This window comes from Microcaecilia unicolor, chromosome 2, assembly GCF_901765095.1.
Source record: "Microcaecilia unicolor chromosome 2, aMicUni1.1, whole genome shotgun sequence".
Taxonomy (NCBI): Eukaryota; Metazoa; Chordata; class Amphibia; order Gymnophiona; family Siphonopidae; genus Microcaecilia; species Microcaecilia unicolor.
The window spans coordinates 197,172,772-197,195,095 of NC_044032.1; the positions used below are offsets into that span (position 1 = coordinate 197,172,772).

At 45.7% G+C, this 22,324-nt stretch overlaps 1 protein-coding gene across 5 annotated transcripts in view; it reads left to right on the forward strand.

Annotated features, from left to right (window-relative positions):
• SEMA4D (semaphorin 4D) overlaps positions 1-22,324 on the forward strand; it is a 373,725-nt gene that overhangs the window by 40,817 nt on the left and 310,584 nt on the right. For all 5 annotated transcript variants that reach the window (XM_030193608.1, XM_030193607.1, XM_030193610.1 and 2 more), the window contains exon 2: positions 19,197-19,268. The gene's annotated coding sequence lies outside the window, so the exon portion shown is untranslated. The remainder of the gene's footprint in view (positions 1-19,196; positions 19,269-22,324) is intronic.

A 22,324-nucleotide genomic window follows, 5' to 3' on the forward strand; every position in this document is an offset into this window, starting at 1 on the left:
AAACCACCTACAGGGGCGGATAACTGCTGTCGATCGATAAGCATGTTCATAAAATATAATTTAGTTATGATAAGTACTATTTATATTATCTTTGAAGTAGGTTAGTTTACAGAATATAATTTTAAAATCTGATTAAAATTACTAATTGTTATTCATAATGTATGTATGGCACAAAAAGTAAAATTAGACAATCATGCCTTTTCCAGAGTAGAGGTTTGATCAAGCAGCATGCTAAAAATACTTTTTTTTTTGCTTTTTCCTGTGCTTTAGTTTTCATGCACAGCGTGTTGGTTAAAAGAACAATGTGAGAGCAGTGCCAGGAAAGGGGCTAAGATATGAACTTGTTTTTAATTGAATGTGATATGCAAATTGGTTCTTCAGGTGCACAAATTATTTTGGTTTCTAGGGTAATTAAAATATGCAGATTAATTTGTGTTGTAGGCTAAATATATGTGTAAATAGCACCGTAAATATTCAGTGTGGATAGCTGAAATCAGACTGCTATGTCTGTGACCTTAGAAATCCAGAATTGTACTTCCATGTTTGAATTGTGCAGCCAAGTTGTAACATTCATGCGTGATACACAATGTTTTTGTGGTGAAAGTGTGGTTGGGCCTGTTTGCATTGCCAGGAGATGGGTGGAGGACATGCAGATTACTGCTCCATTTTATGAGAGAGGTTTCCTGGTTGTAGTATTTTTATTAAATTTAAAAGAGAATAACAGGAGACAATTCAGTGTAACAGTACAACAGCATACAAATTGTAAAAATCATGTAAAGGACAGAAGAGAGAAAGAGTGGAGAGGAAGAAAAGAAAAAAAGAAAAACACTTCTCATCAAGCATCTCTAAAGTAGGACAATAACAAAGACCACTTCTCCTTATAAGTGATATAGCGACATGACTTTTTAGCCAGAAAGGTATCATATTTATAAGTCTGAAATACCAAATTCTACCATTCTTGATATGTGACTTGACCCAGGGTCTTCCAGTGCTTACATTATTTTGTATCCAGTAGAGTCAGAGGCAGGGCACTAACCTTTCATACTGTACAGGTCTTCTGTCTTGATTAATACTGTCCTCCTCTTATATCTCAAACTACCAGCACCCCAGCATTTTTTAAAGAGGCTTTTTTTTCCCTCCCATCTTTAAAAGTTAGGGGTGTTGGTAGTTCCTGCATACCAATGTTGTTTTGTGAAATGAACTGCATATCTGTCAGTTTAAAATACTGTGCATTCATTTCGTGAAGTTTTGCTTTGTATGTGGTACTTTAAAATGGTTCCTTTTTTTTTTTTTTTTTTTAAATTTAGTAAGATGTTTTCAGCATGTGTCATGGGATAGGCAATGACCTGTGGATTAGGAATTGGTTACTGGACAGAAAACAGAGGGTAGGGCTAAACAGCCATTTTTCTCAATGGAGAAGAATGAATAGTGGAGTGCAGCAGGGACCTCTACTGCTGCTATTTAACATAATTATAAATGATCTGGAAATCGGAACAAGTGAGGTGATTAAATTTGCAGATGACAAAACTATTAAAAATTGTTAAAACACACGCAGACTGTGAAAAATTACAGGAAGAACTTAGGAAATTGTAAGACAGGGCATCCAGATGGCAGATGAAATTTAATGTGGACAAATGTAAAGTGATGCACATTGGGAAGAATAATCTAAATCATGGTTACCTGGTGCCATGGTCCACGTTGAGGGTCAGCACCCAAGAAAAGGATCTAGGTGTCATTGTACACAATACACTGAAATCTGCCCAGTGTGTGACAGTGGCCGAAAAAGCAAACGGGATGCTAGGAATTGTTAGGAAAGGGATGGTAAATAACACCAAGAATACAATAGTGCCTCTGTATCGCTCCATGGTGCGACCTCACCGTCAGTATTGTGTTCAGTTTTGGTCGCCGTATCTCAAAAAAGATGTAGCGGAATTTAGAAAAGGTTAAATGTGAAAATTGCATGGTTACTAAAATAGCTTCATAAAAATACAATTAAAGAAAGTATAATTAAAAATTATAGTCTGTATTTAAAAATTAAAAGTATACAGTATACAATAACAAATTGCGTTCAGACTCTGCTTTGTGTGTCTTATGAATATTGGTCCACTGAATAAACTCATGCATAAGCTGAGAAATTTATGCTTAAAACTTGACCATAGAAACAGTGTTTGACTTATGCACAGGTCTCTGAAGTTTTAAGCTTTTTTAGCTCGGATATGGACTTATATACATAAGATTGACCTATAGATAAGTATATATATGGTATGTTGTAATTGCTGCTTGCTGTATTTCCTTTTTACTCACTAAATTAAGGTACATGAGTGATCAGAAGGTCTGGCTACTTTAGTTACCTGCTTTGTTGCACCTACAGCGTTTGAAGAAATGTACATGGAGGAGCAGGAAGAGAAAGAAGTGGAGCTAATGTGCAGACGTTAGTGCCCCAAACAGCTAATAAGCCAGGAAAAAGAGGAGTTTGCCTCCAGTGGATAGCGTGAGAGAGTGAATGGGGATAAAAGGGTTATCCCTTTTTGGAATCCTGAAGAGGTTTCAAAGACTCCGAGGAGTGCCACAGAAGAATCCCCAGGAAATATCAGACATAACCAGCATCTAAGTTTGAGTAGCTTTGAGTTTGTCATTAACCTGTGCATCACCAGAATGAACTTTGTTTAAGAACCACCTAGTAAATTGATTCACAACCTGATGTTCATGGAATTTAATTGGGGGGGGGGGGGGAGCAGTATGAAGAAGAGTCCGGATCAAATAGGACACAATGTGCTGCCCCAGAGTTGTGCTCCACTTCAGGACCTTGGAGACCGAGTCTACTCCCTGCTTTCGGGATCCTAACAAAATAGAATTGTTCTGTAGTCCCATGAATTTGCCACTATCAAAGGGGTTTGCTGGGGATCAGGGTGCATTAGTTACTTGCTTTGCTTCTTTGGCATGCTACGGCTTTTGCCAGTGAAAGCACCATTTCTACTGTTCAAACTTCAAAAAGTATAGCTGTTGCTTTGGGGTAGTAAGCACCACCCTTAAAAAAAAATAGCTTGCTCCTCCCCTTTGCCACCTCAGTTCTAGTCCATATGCTGCAGTGTGAGTTGGTGTAGAAAGTTCCCTCACCAGGTCCCTGCACCACTGCTGCTGCTTCCTGGGACGTGCAGTAGCAGCAATAGAGAAGCTGTATGGCCTTGTGTCTTGTGCATGCTGCTAAAGGTTGTGACAGTCCCACCCCCTCTGATGCCCACTTCCTTTCTGAGGGGTCGAGACCAAAAGAGCCTGTAGCAGGTCCCATAGCTTCCTGGAACAGGGAAACATAATCTCTGGATTCTGTCCAGTATTATGTAGAATCCAACTTCACTCCCATATAGAAGAATGTGTGAAATAATACCGTCAGTTACAGTGACAGTTTTCCTGGGTGGCTAATAGAAATAAAATAAAAAATAGAAAAGTAAACTAGACACCACTGTTCAAAAGTGCACTTATTTTTGGCTTGGGAGTCAGGTTGTGTGTGTGTGTCTCCAACTCAGTGACTCCTGCTGCAGTGGAACTGCGGACTGACTCTGCATGTTGCTGCAGCAGCTGGAAAGCACAGGACAGTGTACTGCAGCAAGCAAGCCAACTCCAGAGGCTGCCCAGCTTCTGTGTGACCTGCTTGCAAAAGGGCATGACTGATTTTTATGGCCTGGCCTCACCAATAACTTGTACAGGGGCATCAAAACTTCCACCTTTTTTCTGCTGATTATGCCTCTCTCTATGCAGCCTAGCACTCTTCTGGCTAAAGCCATAGCCTTGTCACATTGTTTTGCTGTCTTAAGATCCTCTGACACTCTCACCTCAAGGTCTCTCTCCTTATCTGTGCACATCAGTCTCTTGTGCCTTAGCACATACTGCTGTTTTGGGATTTTTTACACCTCAAGTGCATCGCTTCTTTGCCTTACATTTTAACTGCCAAATATTAGACCATTCTTTTAATTTTTTTAGATCTTTTCTCATGTTGTCCACTCTCTCCAGTGTATCCGATCTGCTGCAAATCTTTGTGTCATTGGCAAAAAGGCAAACTTTTCTTTCTAACCCTTCAGCAATGTCATTAGAATAGAATCTACCCTACTACTACTATTTAGCATTTCTATAGCGCTAGAAGGCGTACGCAGCGCTGCACAAACATAGAAGAAAGACAGTCCCTGCTCAAAGAGCTTACAATCTAATAGACAAAAAAGTAAAAGTAAGCAAATCAAATCAATTAATGTGAACGGGAAGGAAGAGAGGAGGGTAGGTGGAGGTGAGTGGTTACAAGTGGTTACGAGTCAAAAGCAATGTTAAAGAGGTGGGCTTTCAGTCTAGATTTAAAGGTGGCCAAGGATGGGGCAAGACGTAGGGGCTCAGGAAGTTTATTCCAGGCGTAGGGTGCAGCGAGACAGAAGGCGCGAAGTCTGGAGTTGGCAGTAGTGCAGAAGGGAACAGATAAGAAGGATTTATCCATGGAGCGGAGTGCACGGGAAGGGGTGTAGGGAAGGACAAGTGTGGAGAGACCCTAGTACTGTTCCCTGAGTCACTCCATTGTGGTGTGGGCTTGATTGAATGAGGATTGCTTTCATAGGCACAGAATGGGAAAAGTCTGCCATAAGGCCCTTTGTGACCAATTTAGCACATTACAAGAATGTAAAGAGTTGTAAGATACTGTAAACCCTGGGCTTTACCTGAGGGCTGCTAATAGGTCAGGCTTTCATGAATTCCCTAACAAACATGCGAGAGACATTTACATGCTCTCTATATCCATAATATGTAAATCTCTCGCATGCATATTCATAGTAACATAGTAGATGATGGCAGAAAAAGACTTGCACGGTCCATCCAGTCTGCCCAACAAGATAAACTCATATGTGCTACTTTTTGTGTATACCTTACCTTGATTTGTATCCACCATTTTCAGGGCACAGACCGTAGAAGTCTGCCCAGCACTAGCCCCGCCTCCCACCACCGGCTCTGCCACTCAATCTTGGCTAAGCTTCTGAGGATCCATTCCTTCTGAACAGGATTCCTTTATGTTTATATTCATTAGTTATCCTGAAAGCCTGACCTGTTGGCCGTTTGGGAGTGAAGACCAAGGCTGTACTAGGAGGAATAATAAGCATAAAGTTGGGAACCATTTTCACTATCTCCCCCTTTTACAGAGCCACACGGCACTGTCGACACAGCCCATTCACTTTGAATGGGCTGAGTCGGCATTACCGCACTGGCAACCACCAGTGCAGCTTTGTAAAAAAAGGGGGGTGGGTATGGGTGGTGCTGGAATGTTTCTCATTTATCAGGGGGAGATTGATTGTTGTACCTAGCTGTTGATACTGACTGGAAACACTTGACCCTCTTGACATTTTGCAAATGCTCACATAGCCAGCCATTTAAAAAAGATATTTTAAATTATTATGTTTGGTGCAACACATACTGCTCACTGTCAAATTTGGAACTTTTTTTTGCATGGGAAAGGGAATAACACTGCTCAAAGAAGTCCAAAAATGTATCATGAAACAGTACTTTAATTTGAATTAATGCTAATATGATTTTTTTTTTTTGGGGGGGGGGGGGGTCGGAAGACTGGTGGTATAAAGGTATGGATAGGAATTGGTACTAGAATTGTCTCAGGTAGTCAGTGCTGAATTCAGCTCTGATTTTGCTTGTTATTATAATATAGTGGCTTGGCTACAAAGGTTAAAATTAAGGTTATCAAACCATCCCTTGGGCCGAAAGTAAATGAACAGCAGCAGAGATGAAATGAGTGTGAATAAGAAGCTGAATCTCCCTTTCTTTTCAAAAACAAAGCAGTGCTTGTGTTGCAGACTTACCCTCGCTCATGCTGCAGCCTCTGGAGAAGTGAGGGCTATTCTCTTAGCCTGACCTCACTTTTGATGTGGTCAGGAGTTGGTTTTTTTTTTTTTTTTGTTACTTTTGTTTATTTTTGGCAGCGTAATGTTAGCTTCTTGTCGCCATTTGACTCTTCTTACAGCTGGTTCCTAGCTGTGCTCTTGCTTGTTGCTCAAGACATACCAGGCCTGTACATCATGCTATTAAAAGGCACGTGGCTCGGTTTCATCTGCTCCAAGGCCATACTGTTTGGAGCCAAATTCAAGGGCTCTCTGACTAGCACTCCCTGCTGTAGGAAGAGATCAGTCCAAGGACACACGGAGATCACATCGCTCAAAGGAGTTTGTTTTTCTAACTTCTTTTTGGACTCAAAATCGCAACTGAGCTATCAAGGGCAAAACTATACAAAGTAACGTCATTCATATACTTACTGAAGAAGCTTTTGCGGTTGTATGTTTGTAAGCCAGAGGAAAAAGATAAAATTGTTTTTGTTTAAATGTAATCTTTTATGAAGGTTAAATTGGCCTGTCAGCTGACACAATGGCAGCAGCATTGATTACAGTTTTTTTTTTTTTTTTTTTTTGGGGGGGGGGGGGGATAGGAGGAGACACTTGAAGTACAGAAGAGGGGATATAACCTTGACTGAATCAATGCCAGGCAGGCTGGATCTGCAAAGGTTAACCCAGGTACAAGCACAGGGCATTAGATGTATGTATTTTTTTATTTGTGTGTGTGGGGGGGGGGGGGGGGAGGTTAGAAGAGGGCATGGTTATAGGGTTATTGGCAAGTTACAGGTTTTCTGAATTTTAACACAAAAAAGTGGCCACAGCTACAGCACAGGGAAAGACACATTTTTCAAAGCCTTTTTTGGTGACTAAATTTTGTTATTTGCCAGCATCCCTTTGTGCTGGCAAAAGTTACTTATTTCTGTCAGACTTTTTCTTTCATGTTTAAATAGGAAAGCTTCACTGTTAAGAATGTTGGCTATTAAAAATGCCAGTGAAAATTCCTCTTTCAGAAAACTTTCTTGACAGATTTTATACAAGGGGTCAAATTTGTCTTGTCTTATTTCAGTGGTTAAATGAAGAACATTGGGATTGATTCCCTCTCTTCCTCTCCTCTACTTTCTACACTGATTTGCACTTGACTTATTGTGATGTACTTTTCCTTAGCATTGTAATCCACATAGAGCCTGCCTTGGTGGGATTATGTGGGATATAAATGTTCACTATAAATAAATAAATTTAGTGAAGTTGTATCTTTCATACCATTTGATCTGTAGGGGTAGAATATTTTCGGTAGGACTCTTAGTAAGATGATTTTCGAATGATGTGATGTCAATATGAGAGGTGAAAGAAGCTTAGAGCACATTCCCACTAGGTATACATGGGAGTAGCATTCTATTCCTTCTGCTGCTGTGACGGTTCTTTTTCCTTCTGTATTCTTATGGTTTTGGTGCCTACTGTAGTCCGTGCATAATAGACTCCAGACCTTCTTTAACAGTGAGATAACTATAACTTTGCAACAGCACCTTTTCTGGTTTAGGAGTTGTGTGCTAACATGAATTAGGGTTGAGCTGGAGCCTGGATAAATCAGAGCCACATAACAGTTTAAGGTGAACAGAAAATATTTTATTAAATGTGCCGTATAAGGGGTCCTGTTCGGATCGCAGGTATGGAAGAACATAAATATAAAACTAGTCCTTAGGTGTAGGAACCTCCTCTTGTGGCCATAATCCAAAATAATCCATAAACTCTTTTCCAACTAGCTTTCTGGCATTTCCTCAGGTCAGAATCTCATGGACTCCTCTTGTAGCCAGGTCCTGCAGGGTCACGGTGTGCACTATTGTCACTCAGCAATGCAGCACACTCTGCTTGACTGTGGCCTGGATCCCTGGAGTTACCAGTGCAATCTTTAGTAAATAACATATGCTGGCCGGCATCCAGCCAGGTCATAGAGTTCTGTAAGGTCCCAGGTTGAACTTGGCGTACCTGACTGTCGCAGTTGCAGTTCACACATATGTGGAGGAGATACATGAAGTGGGGCTTCGCTACTTCCCTCTAGACCTTCTCAATCTAGCTGTGCCCTAAGCTTTTATACTTCATGGACCATGCCCTCCTAGCTCAGCCCCTCTCATGTCATTTCCCTCTGGCCAGGACTGTGACTTTTAAGGTGGTCTGCCACTGTGAGGGAACGTCCTTAAAGGGGACTGGTAGCTTCCTATAGACTCCCTCCCAAGTTGAAACAAGATGGTGTCTTGTTCTTTGTAATTCTTTGTAATCCTTATGAAATGGAAATGTAGCTAGTTGACTTTTTGGAAAGAAGAATTTAGCCAATCCTAATTGCTGTTACAGTATTGGGGAATAAAACGGGGATGTCCAGGTTTCATTATAAATCTATATTTGTGCCAGGTGCATGATTTTTTTTTTTTAGATTTATAGCATGATTTTGTACTCATCAAAATCTGAAATCTATTTATTTGTTCATTTTTATATCCCACGTTATCTTAAAATTAATTTCAGTTCAGTGTGGCATACATTTAATGTGTGGAAAAACAATCCAAGTACAGTCAGTATGTGCTAGAGATGTAATGCAGTAAAGTGATACTCAAAATAAATGAAATCTAGCAAAACAATTACTCACTTGTGTGTTCAAGTATTTCTCTGGAGAAAAAGCCCTCAGAAACCATCAGCAAACTTGCTAATGGTTTAAAGCACTATTACATTACAAGGACTTTTAAAAGTAAAAAAGTGCTAGATTTCTATCATTGGGAAAAAACTCCAAAGATATTTGCTGATTTATTATATCTCTTATAGATGATAAAGATTTTACTTCTTTGTCAAAAATAATCCTCTCAGTGATGGGGCCACCGTTTCAGCTCGGTAGCAGGCTTCCTCAGGAACTGAGTGCTGGATAATGAATTGCTGAGGGTTTGCAAGGATAGAGTTTTGGCTGCATTCCATCACCACCCTTGCACGGTTACTCTATTACATATACATGCATTGTATTGTAAAATTGGATTCTTGCAACAAATTACTTTCTTATGCACTGGAGGGGGAGTGGCCTAGTGAGCACCAGTCTTGCAATCCAGAGGTGGCCAGTTGAAATCCTACTGCTGCTCCTTGTGATCTTGAGCAAGTCACTTAACCCTCCATTGCCTCAGGTACAAACTTATATTGTGAGCCCTGCTGGGACAGAGAAATATCCAGAGTACCTGAATGTAACTCACCTTGAGCTACTACTGAAAAAGATGTGAGCAAAATCTAAATACAAACATAAATAAATAAATTATTCTTTGTTATGCATCCTATACTGTTTATTGTAAGCCCCACAATCTTCCTGCAGCTCAAGCAGTCTTAAAAAGAACTGCAGTAGCTGTGTTTTTTTTTTTTTTTTGTTAAGATAGAGGCAGGAGAAAAATACAAGGGAAGACAGATAAAGAGGTAGAAAGTGGCAACGGGGAAGCAGGGAGGGATCTAGACCAATAGGTTTACACCTGAGGCACAGGATGTTCTCAACCCCAAACTCAACCTGCAAGCAGGACAGGAGGCCACACAGAAGTCACCACAGCGCTCAGGAGCTGCTGTCCTGCCTGCTGGAGATTGCTAAGCGCAGGAGCTTATGAGGGGCAACTCATTCGAGTTCTCTATCTCCACCTGCTGACGGTCACAACCCATTTGTCTGGACTGATCCTTGGGACATAATGGAAAGAGTGGGGTTCTTTCCTGCCTCGAAGAGGCCACTCGACCACAAGGGCATTTTCTACAGTAGGTTCGGGGGGAGGGAGAAGGCCAACCAGCCAGGCAGCCCTGAAACCCAGACAAATGAGCTGGCTGGAAAAAATGCCCGGACCCCCGACAGTCCCCTGAAAAGGACATATCCGAAAGTATGGTAACACTAGTGGAGGTTGATGGTGTGTCTGACACTTTTTTCTAGTGATGGTCTTGGCTCTTACACTGAGGGTTGTTTTCTTTTTTTTTGACACACTGGCCCCCACTTGACCTATTGATAATACAGAACCATAGGCGCTAGCTCTGTGGGTGCTTGTGCACCCCCCAATATTTTTTTGATATACTTTATTAAATTTGGAGCTGAAAGAAATCTCCAAACTGCAGGGCAGCAAACTGGGAAGGTAGGAAGGGAAGTTTTTCTGTATCCCAGAGTTACTGCTCCCTCCTCCCTCTGTAGCCTATTGGTTGGAATATCTGACCAATGGGCTATAGGAAGAAGAGAGCTGTTTTATAGCCTATTGGCTGGCTTTGTATGACTGATGGGCTTTAGGGGAGCTGCTGTAACCAAGGGTAAGAACACTTCCTGCCTACAGCTGCCAATGGGGAGGGAAAGAGCAACACTGAAAGAAGAGTGAGTTACATAACTATTGGTATGACAATTTTACATTTGTTGATACACTAATATGTTTAGCAATTAAGGTAAAATAAAAAAAGACAAGTACTGGGAGAGGAATAGAGCTAGGAGGGGATGAATGATTTTGAAAGGGGTTATTGTTGCAGAAAGTAGCTGTAAGGGGAGGGGAGCTGAGTGATGGGGGGTCATGAGCTGGGAGTGGAGCTATGGCGAGAGGAATAGGAAGGGGTAAGTGGATTGAAAGGGGCTATTGCCTAGGAGAGAGAATTCTGCTGTGAAAGGCTAGAAGTAACTGAAAGATGTAAAAGGGGGAGAAGGGCTGTGTGATGGGGACATGTATTGGGAGTGGAGCTGTGGGGAAAGAAATAGGTCTAGGAAGGGGCTTGACGGGTAGAGAAAATTATGCTGTGAAGGGCTAGAAAAGGTTTTTGAAGGAGAAAAAATTGTGCTGTGAAGGGCTAGGAAAGGTAGAAAGGAGCTGTAAGGGGGATAGAGGTTGGGAGTGCAGCTGTGGGACAGGGATAGAGGGGGCTAGGAAGGTATGAATTGGATTGAAACCAGTTACTGACAAGGAGAGAGAATTCTGCTGTGAAGGGTTGAAAGAGGCAGACAGGATCTGTATGGGGAAGAGGCTGGGTAATGGGGATAGGCTGAGAGTGGAGCTGCAGGGTGGAATAGGAAGGGGTTACAGCTTGGGAGTGAGAATACTGCTGTAGAAGAAACTGGAAGGAACTAAGGGGAGGAAGGGCTGGGAGATTGGGACAGGCACTGGTAGTGGAGCTGCGGATAGACGAATAGAGGGGACTAGGAAGGGGTAAAGGCAATTGAAAGGGGTTATTGGTTGGGAGAAAATTTTGCTGTAAAGAGCTGGATGTGTCTGAAAGCGCTAAAGGGACTAGAGTCTCAGTGATGGGGACAAGAAGTGGAAAGTGTAGCTGTGTGAGTGGAGAAGAAACAGGCTGTGAGAGAGAGAGGAACTCAGAGAGCAAGGGTTATGTTGGGAAAAGGAGACATGATTTGGGAGAGAGGAATAACAGGCAGAGGAAAGGGTTGCTGAAAGAGAGTGCATCTTTGTGGGATTGGGAAAAGAAACAGAGAGGTGAGAGGAAAAAGGTCATGATGGAGGAAAGAGAATTGCTGAGTTCAAGGGTTGGGGGGAATAGATGGTATTTTACCATTCTTTTCCAGCCCTTTGGCCACCAGGATATACAAGTTATTTTACTGAAGGGACAAGGGAAAGCAGGAGGAGTTCTGGCAGTATGTGGTCTGAAAAAGTTTCATAATGGAAGTCCAGTCTCAAATCAAAAGAGAAATCGAAGGGAACATCATGTTCCTTTTTCACAAACAATCATCCTGCCTGAATGTGGGTGATATGGGTAGGCCAGGCTAGACTGGAAGGGATATATGACTGTAGTATAGATAAGCTGTGGGTGGGGGTGGGAGGGGGAGGGAGGAGAAGAAAAATGAGGTGGAGTAAATTGGTGGGAATGAGGGGTTGAGGAGGAAGAGAGACTGGTGGGACATTCATGGGGGATGGTCAAACTTCCGTCGCTGTATCAAACAGCACCATAAAAATACTGCCACAACGGTGGGAGGAAGGAACTCGCTAGAGCTGAATGCAAATTTAGGCACATTGTTAGCAATGAGCTTTAAGGACTTCAGCACGACGATTGTGCTTAGGCATGCGCTCATCCTGGAAAGAGAGTTGAGAAGACAGAGGAAATCAGAAAATGGACTGGTTCCAACATGATTAGAAAAATAAAATGACCAGACAACAAAAATACATTTTTTTAACTTATTGATTGGAATATGTTTGTTTGTTTGTTTTTGTTAATGTACAGAGCATGAACAGTGTTGGCTGGGACCCAGGGTGGAAATTTAAGAGGGGACCCCAATGCCTGCTACCATGCTGTGTATTTTTCAGCTTCATTTAGGCTCAGGCTTCCTCTGGCCAGAGAGTACAAGTTGTATTCGCCTAAAGCTGTTAGTCTGCTGTTTTTATATTTTGCTCAGTACTGGGGAAAATGCATCTCTTTCTGTTTCTCTGGTGATGCTCTGTATGCAGAGCCTGGCTTCTTGGGGTTTAAACTTAAATTTTTTTCCTACATATTTCTTTTTTTAGTTTCTCCGAGGACAAGCAGGCTGCTTGTTCTCACTGATGGGTGACGTCCACGGCAGCCCCTCCAATCGGAAACTTCACTAGCAAAGTCCTTTGCTAGCCCTCGCGCGCCCGCGCGCACCGCGCATGCGCGGCCGTCTTCCCGCCCGAAACCGGCTCGAGCCGGCCAGTCTTCTTTTGTCCGCACTCGGTACGGTCGTGTTTTCGCCGTGTCGAGCCCCGGAAAGTCGACCTCGCGCGTCCAATTTGTTTGAACGTGTTTTTTTCCTTCGGGAAAGCTTTGTCCTAGTCGGGAAGTGCTCCGGAAACCCCCCGCCGGGTTTCGTGTAAATCCTCCCCGTACTTCCAGCTTTTTTGCCCCGGTAAGTTTTCTTTCGTCGTCGGGGTAGGCCTTTTTTCGGCCTCGGTCGAGATTTTTTCTCCCTCTAAATTTGGTGCTTCGAATTTCGCCATTTCGGCTTTTGATTTCGCCGGCGTGATTTTTCCGCCCATGACATCGAAGCCTTCCAGCGGCTTCAAGAAGTGCACCCAGTGCGCCCGGGTTATCTCGCTCACTGATCGACACTCGTCGTGTCTTCAGTGTCTGGGGGCCGAGCACCGCCCTCAGAACTGCAGTCTGTGTTCCCTGCTTCAAAGGCGGACTCAGGTAGCGAGACTAGCCCAGTGGAACGTGTTGTTCTCGGGCTCTTCGTCGGCATCGGCACCGGGATCTTCGAGTGCATCGACGTCGTCAGCGTCCAGACCATCTTCCTCGGCCGCCCCTGCATCGAGTGCATCGAGGCATCGGGCCTCTGCATCGGCGCCGAGACATCGGATAGCTGCATCGACGTCGGTGGTACCAGGACCTCGTCTGCTGATGTCGTCGGACGGTGGTGCATCGGGTGGAGTGCAGGTGAGGGCTGTCCATTCCCCTGCTGGTGGCGGTGAGCCCTCGGGTGGGTCTCCGCCTACCCTGAGGGCTCCTGCGGTACAGCCCCCCCGAGATCGACCTTCTTCAGTCTCGGCCCCGAGGAAGCGACGGGTGGATTCGACGTCCTCCTCGTCGGTGCCGGGGAGCTCCGGTGACATGCTTCGGAAGAAATCGAAGAAGCATCGACACCGGTCTCCTCCCCGTGTCGGCACCGAGAGCTCTGGGTCGCCGAGGGATTCGGCACCCAGCAGGCATCGGCACCGAGAGGACCGCTCACCCTCTGTTCAGGAGGTGTCGATGCGCTCCGCTCTGGACAGCCCGGAACAGCCTCCACGCCCGGAACAGGTACTGACGTCGACGCCTGCATCGACCTCTCAGCCTTTCTCTGCAGCCGCTCTAAACGAGAGCCTCCGGGCCGTTCTCCCAGAGATTCTGGGAGAGCTGTTGCGCCCTACCCCTCCGGTACCGGCGGTGCTTGCGCCACCGGTACCGTCGAGCGTGGCGCCGGCTGGCCCATCGCCCAGGTTGAGGTCCCCGACGTCGGTACCGCGTGCGGTACCGACCGCGGCCACCTCCCAGGAAGGCTCCCCGACTACGTCGGCGGAGGGAGCTTCGCCGATGCGGGCGAGGGAGTCTACCTCTCGACGCCCCCATCGTGGACAGGGTTCCACGGAGTCGAGTAGGGCGAGGTTGCAGACACAGGTCCGTGAACTTGTGTCTGACACCGAGGGTGAGGCCTCGTGGGAGGAAGAGGAAGATCCCAGATATTTCTCTGACGAGGAGTCTGGGGGTCTTCCGTCTGATCCCACTCCCTCTCCTGAGAGACAGCTTTCTCCTCCCGAGAGTCTGTCTTTTGCCTCCTTTGTCCGGGAGATGTCTACGGCCATCCCCTTCCCGGTGGTTGTGGAGGACGAGCCCAGGGCTGAAATGTTTGAGCTCCTGGACTATCCTTCTCCACCTAAGGAAGCGTCCACTGTTCCCTTGCACCATGTCCTGAAGAAGACATTGCTTGCGAACTGGACCAAACCATTAACTAATCCCCACATTCCCAAGAAGATCGAGTCCCAGTACCGGATCCATGGGGACCCAGAGCTGATGCGCACTCAGTTGCCTCATGACTCTGGAGTTGTGGATTTGGCCCTAAAGAAGGCTAAGAGTTCTAGGGAACATGCTTCGGCGCCCCCGGGCAAGGACGCTAGAACCTTAGACTCCTTTGGGAGGAAGGCCTACCATTCCTCTATGCTCGTGTCCAAGATCCAGTCTTACCAGCTCTACACGAGCATACACATGCGGAATAATGTGCGGCAGTTGGCGGGCTTGGTTGATGCTCTTCCCCCTGAGCAAGCCAAGCCTTTTCAGGAGGTGGTCAGGCAGCTGAAGGCGTGCAGAAAATTCCTGGCCAGAGGAGTTTATGACACTTTTGATGTTGCGTCCAGGGCCGCTGCTCAAGGTGTGGTGATGCGCAGGCTCTCATGGCTGCGTGCCGCCGACCTGGAGAATAGAGTCCAGCAGCGGATTACGGACTTGCCTTGCCGTGCGGATAACATTTTTGGCGAAAAAGTCGAGCAGGTGGTAGAGTCTCTCCACCAGCGGGACACCGCATTCGACAAGTTCGCCCGCCGGCAGCCTTCAGCTTCTACCTCTACAGGTAGACGATTTTTCGGGGGAAGGAAGACTGTTCCCTATACTTCTGGCAAGCGTAGGTACAATCCTCCTTCCCGACAGCCTGCGGCCCAGGCTAAGCCCCAGCGCGCTCGCTCTCGTCAGCAGCGTGCGAATCAGCAAGGCCCCGCGGCTCCCCAGCAAAAGCAAGGGGCGAGCTTTTGACTGGCTCCAGCAGAGCATAGCCGACATCCAAGTGTCAGTGCCGGGCGACCTGCCTGTCGGAGGGAGGTTGAAAGCTTTTCACCAAAGGTGGCCTCTTATAACCTCCGATCAGTGGGTTCTCCAAATAGTCCGGCAAGGATACACCCTCAATTTGGCCTCTCAACCTCCAAATTGTCCACCGGGAGCTCAGTCCTACAGCTTCCAGCACAAGCAGGTACTTGCAGAGGAACTCTCCGCCCTTCTCAGCGCCAATGCGGTCGAGCCCGTGCCATCCGGGCAAGAAGGGCTGGGGTTCTATTCCAGGTACTTCCTTGTGGAAAAGAAAACAGGGGGGATGCGTCCCATCCTAGACCTAAGGGCCCTGAACAAATATCTCGTAAAAGAAAAGTTCAGGATGCTTTCCCTGGGCACCCTTCTCCCCATGATTCAGCAAAACGATTGGCTATGCTCTCTGGACTTGAAGGATGCCTACACACACATCCCGATACTGCCAGCTCACAGACAGTATCTGCGATTTCAGCTGGGCGCACGCCACTTCCAGTACTGTGTGCTACCCTTTGGGCTCGCCTCTGCGCCCAGGGTGTTCACAAAGTGCCTAGCTGTGGTAGCAGCGGCGCTTCGCAGGCTGGGGGTGCACGTGTTCCCATATCTCGACGATTGGCTGGTGAAGAACACATCCGAGGCAGGAGCCCTGCAGTCCATGCAGATGACTATTCGCCTCCTGGAGCTACTGGGGTTTGTGATAAATTACCCAAAGTCCCATCTTCTCCCAGTGCAGAAACTCGAATTCATCGGAGCCCTGCTGGATTCTCGGACGGCTCGCGCCTATCTCCCAGAGGCGAGGGCCAACAACTTGTTGTCCCTCGTCTCGCGGGTGCGAGCGTCCCAGCAGATCACAGCTCGGCAGATGTTGAGATTGCTGGGCCACATGGCCTCCACAGTTCATGTGACTCCCATGGCCCGCCTTCACATGAGATCTGCTCAATGGACCCTAGCCTCCCAGTGGTATCAGGCCGCCGGGGGTCTAGAGGACGTGATCCACCTGTCCACGAGTTTTCTCGAATCCCTGTATTGGTGGACGATTTGCTCCAATTTGACTCTGGGACGTCCCTTCCAAATTCCTCAGCCTCAAAAAGTGCTGACCACGGATGCGTCTCTCCTGGGATGGGGAGCTCATGTCGATGGGCTTCACACCCAAGGAAGGTGGTCCCTCCAAGAAAGCGATCTACAGATCAATCTTCTGGAGTTGCGAGCGATCTGGAACGCTCTGAAGGCTTTCAGAGATCGGCTGTCCCACCAAATTATCCAAATTCAGACAGACAATCAGGTTGCCATGTACTATGTCAACAAGCAGGGGGGCACCGGATCTCGCCCCCTGTGTCAGGAAGCCGTCAGCATGTGGCTCTGGGCTCGCCGTCAAGGCATGGTGCTCCAAGCCACATATCTGGCAGGCGTAAACAACAGTCTGGCCGACAGGTTGAGCAGGATTATGCAACCTCACGAGTGGTCGCTCAATTCCCGTGTGGTGCGACAGATCTTCCGGGCGTGGGGCACCCCCCTGGTAGATCTCTTCGCATCTCAAGTGAACCACAAGGTCCCTCAGTTCTGTTCCAGGCTTCAGGCCCACGGCAGACTGGCGTCGGATGCCTTCCTCCTGGATTGGGGGGAAGGTCTGCTGTATGCTTATCCTCCCATTCCTCTGGTGGGGAAGACTTTGTTGAAACTCAAGCAAGACCGAGGCACCATGATTCTGATTGCTCCCTTTTGGCCGCGTCAGATCTGGTTCCCTCTTCTTCTGGAGTTATCCTCCGAAGAACCGTGGAGATTGGAGTGTTTTCCGACCCTCATCACGCAGGACGAAGGGGCTCTGCTGCATCCCAACCTCCAGTCCCTGGCTCTCACGGCCTGGATGTTGAGGGCGTAGACTTTGCCTCTTTGGGTCTGCCAGAGGGTGTCTCCCGCATCTTGCTTGCTTCCAGGAAAGACTCCACTAAGAGAAGTTACTTCTTTCATTGGAGGAGGTTTGCCGTCTGGTGTGACAGCAAGGCCCTAGATCCTCGCTCTTGTCCTACACAGACCCTGCTTGAATACCTTCTCCACTTGTCGGAGTCTGGTCTGAAGACCAACTCCGTAAGGGTTCACCTTAGTGCAATCAGTGCATACCATTACCAAGTGGAAGGTAAGCCGATCTCAGGACAGCCTTTAGTTGTTCGCTTCATGAGAGGTTTGCTTTTGTCAAAGCCCCCTGTCAAGCCTCCTACAGTGTCATGGGATCTCAATGTCGTTCTCACCCAGCTGATGAAACCTCCTTTCGAGCCACTGGATTCCTGCCATCCGAAGTACTTGACCTGGAAGGTCATTTTCTTGGTGGCAGTTACCTCGGCTCGTAGAGTCAGTGAGCTTCAGGCCCTGGTAGCCCAGGCCCCTTACACCAAATTTCATCACAACAGAGTAGTCCTCCGCACTCACCCTAAGTTTCTGCCAAAGGTTGTGTCGGAGTTCCATCTGAACCAGTCAATTGTCTTGCCAACATTCTTTCCCCGTCCTCATTCCTGCCCTGCTGAACGTCAGCTGCACACATTGGACTGCAAGAGAGCATTGGCCTTCTATCTGGAGCGGACACAGCCCCACAGACAGTCCGCCCAATTGTTTGTTTCTTTTGATCCCAACAAGAGGGGAGTGGCTGTAGGGAAACGCACCATATCCAATTGGCTAGCAGATTGCATTTCCTTCACTTACGCCCAGGCTGGGCTGGCTCTTGAGGGTCATGTCACGGCTCATAATGTTAGAGCCATGGCAGCGTCGGTAGCCCACTTGAAGTCAGCCACCATGGAGGAAATTTGCAAAGCTGCGACGTGGTCATCTGTCCACACATTCACATCTCATTACTGTCTGCAGCAGGATACCCGACGTGACAGTCGGTTCGGGCAGTCAGTTCTTCAGAACCTGTTTGGGCTTTAGGATCCAACTCCACCCCCCGAGGGCCCTGTTTGTTCTGTTCCAGGCTACACTCTCAGTTAGTTGGTAAATTTTTTAGGTCAATCTCAGTTATGTCCTCGCCGTTGCGAGGCCCAATTGACCAATGTTGTTGTTTTGAGTGAGCCTGGGGGCTAGGGATACCCCATCAGTGAGAACAAGCAGCCTGCTTGTCCTCGGAGAAAGCGAATGCTACATACCTGTAGAAGGTATTCTCCGAGGACAGCAGGCTGATTGTTCTCACAAACCCGCCCGCCTCCCCTTTGGAGTTGTGTCTTCCCTTGAAGTGTATTGTCTTGCTACATACTGGACTGGCCGGCTCGAGCCGGTTTCGGGCGGGAAGACGGCCGCGCATGCGCGGTGCGCGCGGGCGCGCGAGGGCTAGCAAAGGACTTTGCTAGTGAAGTTTCCGATTGGAGGGGCTGCCGTGGACGTCACCCATCAGTGAGAACAATCAGCCTGCTGTCCTCGGAGAATACCTTCTACAGGTATGTAGCATTCGCTTTATGGTCGCTTCTGTATTCAGGGAGGGTCTATCTGTGTTCTGGAGTTTTGTATTACTTCATAATATGCCTCGTAATGAGAGAGCTTATGTTGCTATTACTGAGATTACACTAGAATTAGAAATTTCTTGAGGGGAGTTTTATGGAAAAATGTCCCAGCTTTGCTTTGTACCTATTGGGGGAGGGCTAGGGAGTTTTTTGGGTGCAGAATTTGTTTGACTTTAATTCTGTATGACTACTACTACTACTTAACATTTCTAGAGCGCTACTAGGGTTACGCAGCGCTGTACAAATTAACAATTAAGGACGGAAGCATGTGCATGTAGGGGAACTGTTGCTTAATGGGGTCTGAAGAGAATATAACCTTTGTACTTCTGCCCCCCTCCCCTTACCTCACTTCCCATTCAGTCTTCATGTGGCCTGCAAGTGTTGAAGCCTGCACTGATGTCCTGCACTGATGTTATTAGTTGGGGTCGGGGTCAGAGCAGATCATAGATGCAGCAGGTAGTGCATTTTCGTCTTTCAAAAAGTTGGTAACACTAGCTGCAATGTGCCTTTAAACTTTTCAGTAAATCAAGCTAAACAGCATGTTCTTGCTAGTCTTGCCTTCATTGTGCACCACTTTCTCTTCTGTTTTCAGAGGCCTTCAGTGATGACTCTGATGGTTCATGAAGTAGATATGATTGGCAGAGTTTAACCCATTCGTTGCCAGGTAAGATCTCTGTTGAAACTTAAGGCTGATGTAAGCAAATGGTAGCTTGGGTACTAACACAGATTTGTGGGTATGGATGTGCTACTCTTTGGATTTGGTAGAGTGGTAGAAGTTAACTGGTTCTCTTAATATCAGTAGACCAAAATTGCAGTGAGGTGTACCCAAAATACCAAAGGCAAGTCTCTTGCCCTTTAGGACATCTGGATGCCATAGTTCTCCAAGCTGGTGGAAGAGAAGCATCTTGCTATTGTTACATGGCAGAGCAATGAAGCAATGCCAGGTTGCATTGGAAATGTGTTATGACTGCCAGAATAATGCCCCTTCTAATAGGTGTTGTAGTATATATCTCCATAGATGAGAGACGCTTATTGTAGCCTCTCGGTTTTTAATGCTTTAATGCATTTTCTAACACAACTAGTTCTCTGAAAAGACAACCGGAGACTTGCCTTTACAGACGAGTTCAATTTAATCTAACACATAAACTCTTCCCTACATTTCAGTAAGATTTAATATATCCGATGTAAAAACAGGGAAAGATAATTGATGTGGTGAGAAGACTGCTGACGCAGGCCTTGCTGGCCGAAACACAGCTGTGTCGAGTCCTGTTCTCCCCTATTTTATATCTTTTATGATTAATAAAATTTTTTTAATCTTCACCATCGGAGTACCGTCTTCATTTTTCAACATTTTTGTTCTCATTTTTTTAGAGTCATCTTTGCTGTTTTGTGTATTATTATATTAGTATTCATCTTTCTTAAGGGGAAAGGGATCCGGAAGTTTGTTGGCCCTTCTTTCTCTGCATAATAGTCTGTGGGTAGAAGGATTTTTGAAGGAACAGTTTGTTCTGTATTATACAAACTCTTCTCATCCAACCCTAACACCTCCACAAACTTTCCACCCTTCCTCTCCTGGTGTTGAACAGGACTTGTGTAGTGAGATTGTACAGTAATTGAAAGTGGGCTTTTTACTTACTGAATTAAGGGAGGCTTGGAAATTCAAGGTCTGGCTTTTCGAGTAGGCCTACTCTGCATGCTTGGTTTGACAGCACTGCCTTTGAAGCACAAATAAGAAAAACAGGTTTTAGGTTTATTAAAGACTTGTAATCCCGCACACCAAAAATATATATCTATGCGGCTTGCAATGCTAAATTAAGCAAGAGATAGAAAGGAAGGAAATTGTGAGAGGGGAAGAATAGTACTGAGAGGGAGGAACGGAACTCCATTATTTAATAGAAAGATGGGTAATAGCTGGTGACAGAGAAGGAAAGTAGGTCTAAACTGGCTATCAGGCTCCATCCTCAGGACCGTGCTTAGGGTAGTATAAAAGCATCCTCCAAAAGATAATGTTTTAAGATCTGTTGTGAATTTAGTCAGGAAGGTCTGTGACTTGAGATAAAGAGACCCACAACTGAAAAATTAGACTCGCATGTAGTGTCATCATATCTAATGTGCCAGAATGATGGTACAACCAATAAGTGTTGTTGAGATGAACAAAGGATGTGTAGAGGGTCATATGTGGTCGGTCAGTTTTACCAAAAAGCGAGGAGATCCTGAAGACCAGGAGAAGAATTTTATAGCTAATCCTGTCTGTGATTGGTAACCACTGTGCATTTTTGAGAAGTGGAGTGATGTGATCAAATTTTCTTGAGCCTGAGATTAATTTAATGGATGTGTTTTGGGTCACTTGCAGACAATGCAGATCCTTTTGCATTAATCCCTTGTATAGCGAGTTACAATAGTCCAGTTGCGAAAGAACCAGGGAATGAACCAGTATAGTAAGGGCTGATGAGTGTAGAAGTGAGCTAATAGAGTGAATCATACGTACTTTAAAGAAGCAGCGTTTGATCAGAGAAGAAAGTTGTGGTTGGAAGTTAAGGGAGTTGTCAAGGAGGATTCCAAGTAGCTTTAAAGAGGAGACTAGAGGAATCTGTACTCCACAGAGTAAGAGCAGTGTAGAAAATGTCTTATTAGGTGGGTCTGAGAACAGAAGAGCCTTTGATTTTTCTGGATTGAGTTTCAGTTTAATGTCTTCGAGCCAAGTTGTTACTTGCAAAGTTTCTCATTTAGGGAGCAGATTTTCTGTGGATTGGCTGGATCTAGTGTTGGTAGTATTTGTATAGCATCTGAGTAAAGAAAACCTGTAAGATCTATGGACTGCAAAAGAGTTGGGAGAGGTGCCATAAAGATATTGAATAGAGTTGGTGCAAGTATGGAGCCCTGAGGAACTCTACTTGTAAGAAGGTAAGATCTAGAAAATGTATCTTGATGATACACCTGGTATTCCCTGCATGATAAGTATGAGTTAAACCAATCTTATACATAGCCTGTAATGCCAATGCAGTGAAGTCACTGAAGTAAAATGGTATGATCTACAAGATCAAATGCAGCCAAGAGGTCTAGAGAGAGAACAGATGCAGATTTAGATTGATCTAGATGATGGTGGTCACCCCTAAAAGGGAAGTTTCTGTACTATAGTGCTGTCTGATTGGGCAAAGTGCGTTAGTTTTATCGTAAAGTCAGTGAGTTGAGAGTGGACAATGTGTTCGGTCAGTTTGGTGATAAAAGGCAGATTTGATGTTGAGTGGAAATGACAGATGGCTTACTGATATCTTTTACTTTTGGTTGTAAGACGGCACTTTTCCAGGTGTAGGGTACCTGAGCATGAGAGAGACTGGTTGTGACCATACTATGAATATAGGTGGTATCATAGTGTTTGTTGTTAATAGATGGGATAGGGTCCTGTGGAGCCCTAGTTGGCTTCATAGATTTGAGTGCAACGATGGTTGCTGAAACCCTGGTTTAACTCTCTTGGGTACGTATGTGTTCTTTCCTATTCCATTTGTAGTTCATTTTCTCTCTTTGTATTAGTATGTAAACTGCTTTGTCCTACTTGTCAGTTTGGAATGAATAAATAAATTGGGGCTGCAAGGTTAGAGTTTGCAGGCCTCTTTTAAAGGATAGTTTGCAGGTGTGTTTTTTTGCTGATTCAGGTGACATGATTATTCTCTTTCCTGGATTTCCATCCTATGGTGTTTACATCTTTTTGTGCTGGAATAA